We start from the raw sequence: 12,316 nt of genomic DNA on the forward strand, positions 1-12,316 counted from the left end.
TAGTCATAGTTACTGTCCTCTTATGATCTAGCCAAACCATTTCCAATACAAGACTTAGACTCCTTAGGATAGAATGTTTATTAAAACATTTAGCATACGTTCCTTGCTTAATATTTTTTATGCTGGTTGTAATTCTAATTATACTTGATATCTGTTCCTAGTGTATATAGTTTTGTATTGGGTTTGGAACTCTCTTATTTAAACAAAAGGGGAGGTTCTGTGGGAGAACGTTCTGCTCCTTCAGCCAATAGCCTTTAAGATACTAGCCCACTTGGGTGTAGTCTCTCATACTTTAAAAGCGGCTGTAAAGCGTACACTCCCTCTTTTGCTTCTGGCTCCTGCTTCCAGATGCTAGACTCTGTTTCTGTTCACGTAGAGTACTGTTATCTAAGACCGTGATCTGTAAATTTTCCTTTAAATAAATAGCCTTTTTATTATTCATAATTCTGAACTGGTGTGGGATTATTTTGTGACTTCCGTCATCATGGAGAGAAAGATATAAAGTAGTTACCACCTATTGAATATCTTTTTTGGACCCTTTGCATATTATTATTTAACCTTTACAACAAAACTGGGAAGTGCTTTTCTCAATTTTGAGGAAGAGCAAGCAGAGTCATGATTTGAACCCAGAACCATCTGATTCTTAGCATTTGGTCTGCCTACTTTTAAAGACTCTCAAAATCCCCATCATTGTTTACATTGATATGAATTGCAGCTTCCTGGGTCTAGCTACTGCAAGATGATGTCTTAGTATCCAAGCATCATAGTAAAGCAACCATAATTATTATGGTCGATTGTATTGCCATTTTCAAATGTTTACAGTACCTCCTGAGGTTGGGTTAAGCCTCCCCATTAAGAGCAGAACTGATCATGTTACCTGTGTCACCTAGTAGAATGGGAGTGGCAGTATGAGCCAAGCCTTCTGGCAGTGTGTCCTATCATGCTATCCTTTTTTCCTGCTGTCCTGATGACCATCACTGCTCAAGGTAAAGGCTTTTCCATCTGCCTCAGACCCAGAATGGAAACCACATATGGTAAAGCCACAGCTGACCTGGGGAGGACCCAACAAATAAGGAAGACAACGTCAACCCATAGGGTCATTGAGATCTGAGAATCACTACTGTTGCATAACAGAGCTTATACTGACTGATACAGACATATCCTGAACCTTTTTCTGGAGTGTCTCAAAGCTCTGGTATCTTTTCCAGATAAAGAAATTGCATGGAGAGTATGAAAAAAAAGGAAATACGACATAGAAAAATTAAATTCCATTTTGATCTGTGGACATAGGCAAGCCTCTTTAAGCCCTGTTTGTGTACCAGGGCCTAGGGAGGTTATGAAGGAGGTTAGAATTCAGTCCCTATTTTTGAAACAGACCATGCACATTTGTTTCTAAACATGGTACAACCTTCGTACCTGGCACCTGTCCATGTTTTTGTCAAACTAGTGTCTCATAATGATCTAGAACTGTAACTTGGATCTCCTAACTCACCGTAAAGGCTCTTGCTATGCTACAGTTTGTTGCCAACTTGGGTTAGGGAATTATTGTTCATTTTTATGCCATATGTTTATTTAAAAATCCACACAAATGAAGAATGGACACAGGCTCTGGGGGTGCCTGGAGCGAAGTAGGGGTTCATTAAAGATGCACACACTCTCTTGGGATGTTACAGGGCTGTCAAAAGCACGGAAGGTTCCAGAGGGCTTGGTAATTGGAAATTTAGTTTGGTCAAGTTGGGATGGACAAAGAAAACACGTAGGTAAATGCTAAACTCAGAGGAGCATCAGGTCAAGGCTTAACATTTTCTAGGCATCTTCAAAGAGTAAGGGCAGTGATTTAAAGACCTTTGTTGTAGGCTAATCTGTAACCTAGTATGCATGAGGCTCTTAGTTCAATCTCCAGTACTGAAGCAGTAGGTGGAGAAAAAAAAAAACTTCCATGGGATATTCTTGATGCAACCATTGAGAAGAAAACTGCAGACCAAGCCTGTTTAAACCTGTGGATGAATCCTCCAAAAGTAGGAAGAGATTAAACCTGCTTATTGCTTTTCCCTTAAAAAGTTAATATACGACAAAGATAAAAGCAGTAGCTAGGGGGCAGTATAGCATAATTGTGATCAAGAACATGGGCTCCCCACCTACCATTAAAATCCACCTTAGGATCAATAACATTAGTTGGGCAAATCTCTTAATTTCTCTAAGCTCAGTTTTGTCATCTGCAAATTGGAATAATGATAGTAGCTCTTCATCGGTATGTTGTGAATTAACAGAAACCACAAACACTCAGAGTACCCAGAAGAGTTGAATATTAACTGTTGTTCCTAGTTCCCAGTTCATGGAGAAAGGGGAATGGAGGATGAAAACTAATCTGATTGGAGATGGAGGTCTTAATAAAGTGTTTGCGTACACATGAACATTTGAACATTTGAGCCTAGCCTTGAAAAATGTATCAGGGCTTGAAGCAAGACACACAGGAGAGGGGTTCCAAGAATAAAGGCCCAGTTCCATTCCTAAAGGAGAAACATAAGTGAAGCTTGCTTCCCTCCCTCATGCTCCCCAGGGTTTGGTGAGGAGGTGAGTGAGACCTGTGTGCTAACCACATCATGGCTGCGCTTCCTCCGCCAAGGTTGATCACAAAAGCACCCCCCAACCATACCTCCTGCCTATAAAATTCCTCTCAATTTGTTTATGAAGGCTTCTAACAATATATATCGTTTATGTTTACACTGTAGAAATCTTCCTGTGAAGAACTACTGGCGGAAACATTAACAGGTGCTGAAACATCACAGTGTGTCCAACACCATGCTAGGGATTTCTTCTTCATTTAGGTCTCTATGTGCAGTCTTGGATGGAGAAACGTAACGCTTATTGTGGTTTGGCAGTGAAACATCCTTCACAGGCTCCTGTCCTCTGCTGAGGGACATCTAGCTACTGTGACTATTGTAATAAACTTTGACGCACAACTGTGGTATGTTGACCTGGAGTTCTCTGGCTAAATGCCCAGAAATGACATAATCAGGCCACAGGATAGATCTAGGTTTTTATTTTGGAGGAACCTTCATTCTGAATTCCATAGTGCCCTAGCTAGTTTGCATCCCCAATAGCAGTGCAAGGCGTTTGATCACATCCTTGGCTGTATTGTTGTTTCTTAGTTACAGTCACTCTCATTGGACAGAGGGAATCTCAATTGTTTTGTGTTTCTCTGGTCACCATTGAGTTTGAACATTTTTCATAAGCTTATTGGTCATTTTTACTTCATCTTTTGAGAGTGTCTGTTCATTTCATTAGCACATTTATTTATTCCTTCATTTATTTATTGTAAGACAAGCCTCAAATACTTCAGGCTGCCCTAGTACAAGACATACGTGAAGATGACTTTGAACTTCCAATCCTCCTGCCTCTGCCTGGATTACTGACATTTACCATCACACACAACTAAGCTGGTTCCTCAGCCCTGCCATTTGATTTCTTTACTTAGGTACTTTTAGTCCTTTGTCTAGTCCAGATAGCAATTTTCTGTAGCAGATTGTCTCCTATCTGAAGGCTGCCCTCGCCTCTATTAGTTGCTCCCTTTGCTGTGCACAAGCCTTTATTTCACAAAATCCCACTTCTGAGGGATTCCTGTGCAAGCGTCTCTGCTGATACCTGTATCTTGAACTGCATTTCCTACTTTTCCCTCTGTTGAAGGAGCTGCGGGCTGTGTTCCTGCCGCCCCAGCTCCTGGCTGGTAGCCTGGCTAGCTTATGCCCCGAAATAACAACACACAAACTGTATTCTTTTAAACACTGCCTGGCCCATTAGTTTCGGCCTCTTATTGGCTAGCCCTTACATATTTATCTAACCCATTTCTAATATTCTGTGTAGAACCACGAGATGGTGGCTTACCAGGAAAGATTCAGCATGACTGACCTGGCGGCTTGCTTCATCGCATCTGGCCGGGAGAGGGGAGCATGGCGTCTAAGCTCACTTCCTCTTCCTCCCAGCATTCTGTTCTGTTTACTCCACCCACCTATGTTCTAACCTATGAGGACCAAGCAGTTTCTTTATTAATTAACCAATGACCTTCCTCCATCATCCCTCTAATAGTATCAGAGGTTCACATCCTATAATACAGTTTTTGATCCATTCGGAGTGGAGTTATATTCAGGGTGAGGGATAAGAGTCTGGTTTCATTCTCCATACCGACATTCAATTTTCTCTTGCACCATTTGCTGGAGATGCTATCTTTTCTATAGTGTGTATTTAGGGTATGCTTGTCAAAAATCAAGTAGTTGTCATATATCTTAGCCTGAGGTATGTGAGACCCTGTCTTACAATTAAAAATTTATGAATAAATAAATAAATGTACTAATGAGATAAACAGACACTCTCAAAAGATGAAGTGCAAGTGGTCAATATCTGGGTTTTCCTTTTTTCTTTCTTTTCCTTCTTTCTTTCCTTCCTTTCTTTGTTTATTGAGACAGGGTTTCTCTGTGTAACCACCCTAGCTGTCCTAGAACTTGCTCTGTAAACCAGACTAGCCTTGACCTCACAGAGATCTGCCTGCCTCTTCCTCCCGAGTGCTGGCACCCGTGTTCCATCCACCCCACTGAGATACACATCTGTTTTTGTTACTAAGGTTCTGTTGCAGTACCTGAAATCAGACACGGTGATTGATATTCCCATTACCCCTTTTGCTCAGGATCTGGGGTCTTTTCTGTTTCCACATGAATTTTAAAATTGTTTTTACTCTTTCTGTTAAAAAAAAATGATGTAGAAATTTTGATGGGACTGTATTGAACCTGTAGACTGCTATTGCTAAGAAAACCATATTCACTGGGCATGATGGCACATGCCTTTAATTCCAGCACCTGGGATGCAGAGGCAGGTGGATCTCAGTGAGTTCAAGGACAGCCTGATCTACAAAGTGAGTTCCAGGACAGCCAGGGCAATTACAGGGAAACCTCATCTCGCAAAACAAAACAACAATTGAAGAAGATAATCATTTTCACAATATTAATTCTCCTATCTTGAGATGGGAGATCTTTCAGCTTCTACTGTCTTTCTCAATTTCCTCAGTGTTTTAATGTTTTTATTGTAAGGGTCTTTTACTTCTTTAGTTAGGTTTATTCCAAGCTAGGTAGCAGCCACCTTCTCTTCCTCTTCCCCACTCCATCTGGGATTTTTTTTTTCTTTTAATGATTAGTTTATTTATGGATGAGGGCTCAGTCTGCACATACACCTGCGGGTCAGAAGAGGGCATCATATGCCATTACAGATGGTCATGAGCCACCACCATGTGAGTACTGGGAATTGAACTCAGGACCTCTGGAAGAGCAGTCAGGGCTCTTAACTGCTGAGCTATCTCTCCAGTCCCAAAGAGATGTGTTTTTTGTTTGTTTGTTTGTTTGTTTGTTTGGGTTGGGTTGGGTTTTTATTTTGTTTTGCTTTTTGTTTGGTTGGTTGGCTTTTTTGTTGATGGTGCTGGTGCTTTTTTTCAAGACAGGGTTTCTTTGTGTAGCCACTGGGTGTCCTGGAACTCAGAGATCCACTTATCTCTACCTCCTAGCTACTGGAATTAAAGGTATATGCCACCATGCCTGGCCCTACTGCAATTTTGAATGGAATTCTTTTTCTGATTTCTTTCTTGTCATGCTTATATACAGGAATGTTGCTAGTTTTACATGCTAATTTTATGTCCTGCCAATTTGCTGAAAGTGTTTATCATATCTAAGTTTCCTGGTAGTCTTTAGGGTCTCTCATGTGTAAAATTGTAAGATAGAGAGTTTTATTTTATCTCAACATAAAGTATCCTTTATTTCTTTATGGCATTTTCATATATATATATATATATATATATATATATATAGAGAGAGAGAGAGAGAGAGAGAGAGAGAGAGAGAGAGAGTGAGCTTTGGTTGCCTCCCTTCATCTTCTCTCCCCTATCTGTCCACCCCCTGCTCCCACTTTTATCCTTTTGCCCAATAGTCCCTTTGGCACTTTCTTTCACGTGTGCTGTTACCCTCCCCACTCTGATTCCTTAAGCCTGTGTCTCCCCACCTGTGAGTCCCTTTCTGTTCCCAGACACACACTCACTCTCACAAAAACACACATGTATAGGAAGTAGATCTAGGACCTACAAATGAGAGAAAATATGTGGTATTTGTTGTTCTATGCCTGGCTAAGTTATGTCACTTAACATACTCTTTCCTGGTTCCATCCATTTACCTGAAATTTTCATAATTCTACCTTTTCTGTAAGTGAATATAAAAATCAACACATGACTTGATTTTTCATTTTCCATTCATTTGTTCACAGACACCCAGAACGATTTCATTTCCTTGCAACAAGCAGAGTGCTGTGCAAATGCACCTGTGGTCGAATGCAGACGCCAGGGACAGCAGAGCTGGACAAATGCACCTGTGGTCGACTGCAGACACCAGGGACAGCAGAGCTGTGCAAATGCACCTGTGATCGAACGCCAGGGCCAGCGGAGCTGGGCAAATGCACCTGTGGTTGAATGCAGACGCCAGGGACAGCAGAGCTGGGCCCTACAGTGCTTCTGCTCTCCAGAGTCTGAGGAAGCTCCACATTTGTTTCCATACTGTCTACACTTCCACAACAGTTAGGATGAAGGTTCCTCTTCTCTACATCTAGTTAGTATCTGTTGTAATTTGTTTTCTTGGTGGCAGTTATTCTGACTGAGATAAGCTAGGATCTCAGAGTGGTCATAATTTGCACTTCCCAGATGGCTAGATGTTGAACACTTTTAAAAACATTTATTGGCCATTTGAGTTCCTTCTTTTGAGAACTATTAATTCAATGGCCCATTTATTGATCAGCAGTTGCTTTTTATTCTGTTTTGTAGTTCTTTTTATATTCTGGATATTGATGCCCTGTCTAAGTACAGCTACAAGAGATTTTCCGTCAATCTCTGCACAGCCTGTCCACCCTGCTGATAGCTCCACACTGTCCTATTTGTCATAAGATATATCTTTGATCCTTCCTCCCAGTGCTTACACAGCCAGTCACTTGATGGGTGTCTTAAAACTTTGTTTAAAACAAAACTCAAATAAAATTCATACATGAAAACTGGTGTCCTCTGTTTCTCTCTCTCTCTCTCTCTCTCTCTCTCCCTCCCTCCCTCCCTCCCTCTCTCTGTTTTTACATTAAAAGTTACTTCTGAGCCCGGTGGCAGTGGTGCACGCCTTTAATCCCAGCACTTGGGAGGCAAAGTCTAGCAGATCTCTGTGAGTTCAAGGCTAGCCTGGTCTACAGAGTGAGTTCCAGGACAGCCAGGGTAGTCACGGAGAAACCCTGTCTCAAAAAACAAAAATAAAAGTTACTCCTGAGCCTGGCACAGTGACGCACACCTTAATGTTAGCACTTGGAAGGCAGAGGAGTCGGATCTCTGAATTTTGGTTTACAGAGTGAGTTCCAGGAGAGCCAGGACTACACAGAGAAACACTACCTTGGGAAAAAGTTACTTCTTCCTGGAACTGAAATATAGTGGTACACTCCTTCATCCTAGCACTCAAGAAGCAGAAGCAGGCCGGGCGGTGGTGGCGCACGCCTTTAATCCCAGCACTCAGGAGGCAGAGACAGGCGGATTTTTGTGAGTTCGAGACCAGCCTGGTCTACAAGAGCTAGTTCCAGGAGAGGAACCAAAGCTACAGAGAAACCCTGTCTCGAAAAAACCAAAAATAAAAAAAGAAGAAGAAGAAGAAGAAGAAGAAGAAGAAGAAGAAGAAGAAGAAGAAGAAGAAGAAGAAGAAGAAGAAGAAGAAGAAGAAACAGAAGCAGGCAGATCTTCATGAGTTCAAGGCCAGCCTGGTCTACGTGGTGAGTTCCAGAACACCAAAGCTACATAAGGAGACTTTTTCTCAAAGAAGAGGAGGAGGTAGTGGGGAGGAGGAAAAAAACAACTTTCCTAGGTGTTTTTAGAACTGGCAGATGGCAAAAGCAGAGAAGATATACAACTCAGATCTGGCTGGCTCCCTAAGTCGGCTTCTTTCCACTGGCTCCCACTAGCTTCCTACTGGCTCACTGTGTAGTGAGTATAGTATGTTGAGTCTTGGAAAACTCAGTTCAATGGTAAGAATGGCCCCTGCTGTGCATATTCTAATAATCTTAGTAATAAAAACCTGAAGTCAGGTATCAGGGTAAATGGTGAAAGATCGGAGAACAGGAGCAAGACACAGACACCACTTACCTTGTCAACTTCTCAACCAAAAAGGGGCCAACCTGCTGCCTCTGCTCTGTTCTATCTTATCACTTCCTCTCTCTGTTGTGTGATTTTACTCTTTTGGCTTTTTGAAGGGCCCACTACCCACCTCACAAATAAATCCCACACACAGGCTTATTCTTAGTTGTGAATGCTTGGCCTTAGCTTATCGTGTTTATTACTGGCTTTTCTTAAATTATCCAGACTAACTTTTGCTTCTGTGCTTTTATCTTTGTCTATTTCTGTATACCTTTCTTTACTTCTTTATCCGTGGCTCGCTGTGTAGCTGGGTGGCTGGCTCCTGATGTCCTCCTCTCCTTGTTCTCTTGCTCCTCCTTCCTCCTCCTTTCTCCTTCTATCTATATTCTCTGCCTGCCAGCCCCACCCAACCTTGCTCCTTCCTTGCTAGCGGTCATTTAGCGCTTTATTAGACCATCAGGTGTTTTATTTTTTATTTATTTTTTTTTATTTATTTATTATGCATACAATATTCTGTCTGTGTGTATGTCTGCAGGCCAGAAGAGGGCACCAGACCTCATTACAGATGGTTGTGAGCCACCATGTGGTTGCCGGGAATTGAACTCAGGACCTTTGGAAGAGCAGGCAATGCTCTTAACCACTGAGCCATCTCTCCAGCCCCCATCAGGTGTTTTAGACACGCAAGGAATCACAGCTTCACAGAGTTAAATGCAGCATAAACAAAAGCAGAACACCTTAAAATAATATTCCCAATATCTCTCCTCCCAGTCACGTCACTTTCTGTTTCAGCCTCCAGGGTGCTGAGGTTAAAGGTGTGTGTCACCACTGCCTGACCTCTGTGGTTAACTAGTGGCTAGCTCTGCACTCTGATCTCCCACAAGCTTTATTTGTTAGAGCACAAACAAAATATCACTGCATTTCCCCTTTTGTCTAAAAAAGTTATAACTAATATAAGAAAAACTATATACAATCAGTACAATAACTATATACAATAGATGCAGGCCATAAATACGTCAACAATATCTAGTCTATTAGCATTTGACAAATTCAGAGAAAATAGTCCATTATCTATCATATCTTGGTGAGTCCAAAACGTTGTACCTAATTCACTTTCTATACTAACTTGCATTACCAAAACTATCTTTTAATGTCTCTCAATCATACACTTTACACCTCTTTAGTGAATTTCTTTTCTGAATCTGGTAACAAGGAAAACTTTATAAAGTCTTCAACTTCATAAGAAACCTGAGAAGATAATGATATTAACCAAGTAAGCAGGAAGTGTGAGCAAGCGACTCCCGAAAAAATGTGAGAAATGTCAGAAACAGCTGACCGCCTGGACAGTCACCCAGGGTTCCTCTGCAATGTTAGGGCATCCATCTTCAGCCTACAGGCCTAGCACATCTGACAGACTTTTCTGTGAAGCAGGATATTCTGAAGAGCTGGCCTGCCTTGTCTTCGCAAACTCAGCAATCCTTTCTTTTGTGTTCTTTTGGTACCACTTGACAGTATACTGTCAGCAATCCAGGCAAGAGCACTTTCTTGCCCAGTGGCTTACTGTGTGAAGTTTTACTCTTTGGACTTTGGGGGGGGGGGGCACCATCCAGTTCCCAAATAAATCACACATGGAGATTTATTCTAACTTATTAATGCAGGGCCTTAGCCTTGTTTTTTTTTTTGGTTTTTTTTTTTTTTTTTTTTTTTGGTTTTTCGAGACAGGGTTTCTCTGTGGTTTTGGAGCCTGTCCTGGAACTAGCTCTTGTAGTCCAGGCTGGTCTCGAACTCACAGAGATCCGCCTGCCTCTGCCTCCCAAGTGCTGGGATTAAAGGCGTGCGCCACCACCGCCCGGCTAGCCTGTTTTTTTCTTGCCAGCTCTTCTAACTTAAATTATCCTGTCTACTTTTCCTCTTCTTGCTTGTGTGAAGCTTACTTTCACTCTTACTCCATGACTGACTGTATAGCTGGGTTGAAGGCCCTTCGCATCCTCCTCTCTTTGTTCTCCTGCTCCTCTCATTTCTCCTATTTATCCTCTCTGCTGCCAGTCCTGCCTATCCTTGCTCCTGCCATGCTATTACCCAGCCACTCAGCTCTTTATTAGGACCATCAGGTGCTTTAGACAGGCAAAGAATCACAGCTTCACAGAGTTAAACAAAAACAGCATAAACAAAGCAACACATCTTTATATCATTAAATGAATGTTTCACAGCATAAACAAAAGTAATACACCTTAAAATAATATTCTACAACACTGACTTTTGCCACAAAGAAAGTAAATTCCATGCGGAGTTTCTTCGATGCCCATCATCTTTTCTGAAGTAGATTGGAGCTACCAGGAGCAGACATGTCTCATTGTCATAAAAAAAAAAAAAACTATGTCATTAAAATATTTTAAATGCCATATCCACAGATCTCTGAAGTGTTTGGAGAAACCAGTCTATCTAAAATATGTCTCTGATCTTGAAAACATACCTAATATGACCACAAGTTTGCTTGTAATAGGTGACTAATTACTAACCTGTATTTCCTTATTATCCTAAATAGTTAGTAATAATAGCTTTCGAGGACTAGAAATTTGCATTACATCATTAAATGAGCTAGAGAGGTACAATACCTTGAACAAGATTAGAAATGCATGTACAGTATGTTTTAACAAAAATAATCTTAAATTTGTATCAATATACAAAGGCCTATATCAATGTAAAATATTTAAAATTAGTAGTTACTTTTTTGGTTTAAAAGTAGATTGAATAATCTACCTTTGTGTCCTACTATATCTATATCCCCTTTTTTTCTTATCAGAGCAATAACTCTGAATCTAATCTCCTTTACCAATAACAACTTGCAAGAAACCACCCTAAACAATGACAAATATCCATGGCCCATTGAACAATAAAAAACCACCCACCCCACCTCTTGGGAATGTGGGTGTTGTGTTCTTAAATTTACTTTCTATTCTCTGGCAGTGACATCATCTTTAGGGGATCCTGAAAAGAAAAATTGGGGTTAATTGTCAAGTCCTGATAGAGTCAGCTGTATCATTTGTTCTCCAGTCCCTGCATTATGGGAAAGTACAGGGCTTGTCTCAAGTCCTGGCTAGAGTAGTCTGTGAGGCTGGATCATCTCAGCTAGCCACCTCAAAATCGTCCTGAGCAGTTTGTAGCCTAAAGCTGATCTTTAGGTTGTGTTTGTCAACTTAGGGGCATTATCATAGTCCTGGTGGAATCATCATCGTGGGGCCCCATCCTCCTTTTGGAGACTTCAAAGGTCACTATTAGGCATGGAAAACTCAAAACATTTTAAGTGTCATATGCAGCAAATCTCAAAGAGGTTAAAGAATCATACTTCATTATGTACATTCAGAGTACAAAACCTTATTCCTAGTTACCTCATAGAGACACAAACCTGAAATCATGAAGAGGAAACTAGATGAAGCATTTTTCTAGAATTAGTTAATACTCTACATGTCCATTAATATCATGACAGAGAGTTTAATACATATATATTATATATAATTATGTTATATATTATTATACTAATCTTATAAATTTTGAGATAATATTTATACCTTAAGAAACACTATTAAAGAGTCAAAATAAAACCAAAGGACTATGAAATTAGTGGCAATAAAATAGTTCCTTAATTTTGGTTTTTCTTCTGTCCCATATCAGGTGACTCCTCTGACATGAGACTGAGATTTGGGATTTTACTTGAACAAACATGCTTGGGTTTAGAGAAGGAGAGAGGCACACTCCAACTCCAAAGCCAGCTTTAATCTTTAACTGGACTGGGACTACAGAAAGACCATTTGTGTTATATGTCTGTAGAGAACAGCAAAAACAAACATTTGGGAAGATCCATGAAATTTTATCCTTTTGGAAATGTGATATACCATTAGGCCAATTTACTCTTTTCCTTGGGACACTTTTTCTTTAAATGTCTCATTTGTCCAGTAGTCTTCTGATTCCTTAGCTGGATGCCTTTATTCTCCTGAAAAAATAAAAAGAAAACCCTGCTCCAGCCGTAACTTTGAAGAGGTTCCCTTTTGGCAAGTTATATCTGATCAAATGAGAAGCATTTGTTACTCATATAAGTTAGTTTAGATTGGATGGTCACACTGGTTGATGAACTATCAC

This window comes from Chionomys nivalis, chromosome 11, assembly GCF_950005125.1.
Source record: "Chionomys nivalis chromosome 11, mChiNiv1.1, whole genome shotgun sequence".
Classification (NCBI taxonomy): domain Eukaryota; kingdom Metazoa; phylum Chordata; class Mammalia; order Rodentia; family Cricetidae; genus Chionomys; species Chionomys nivalis.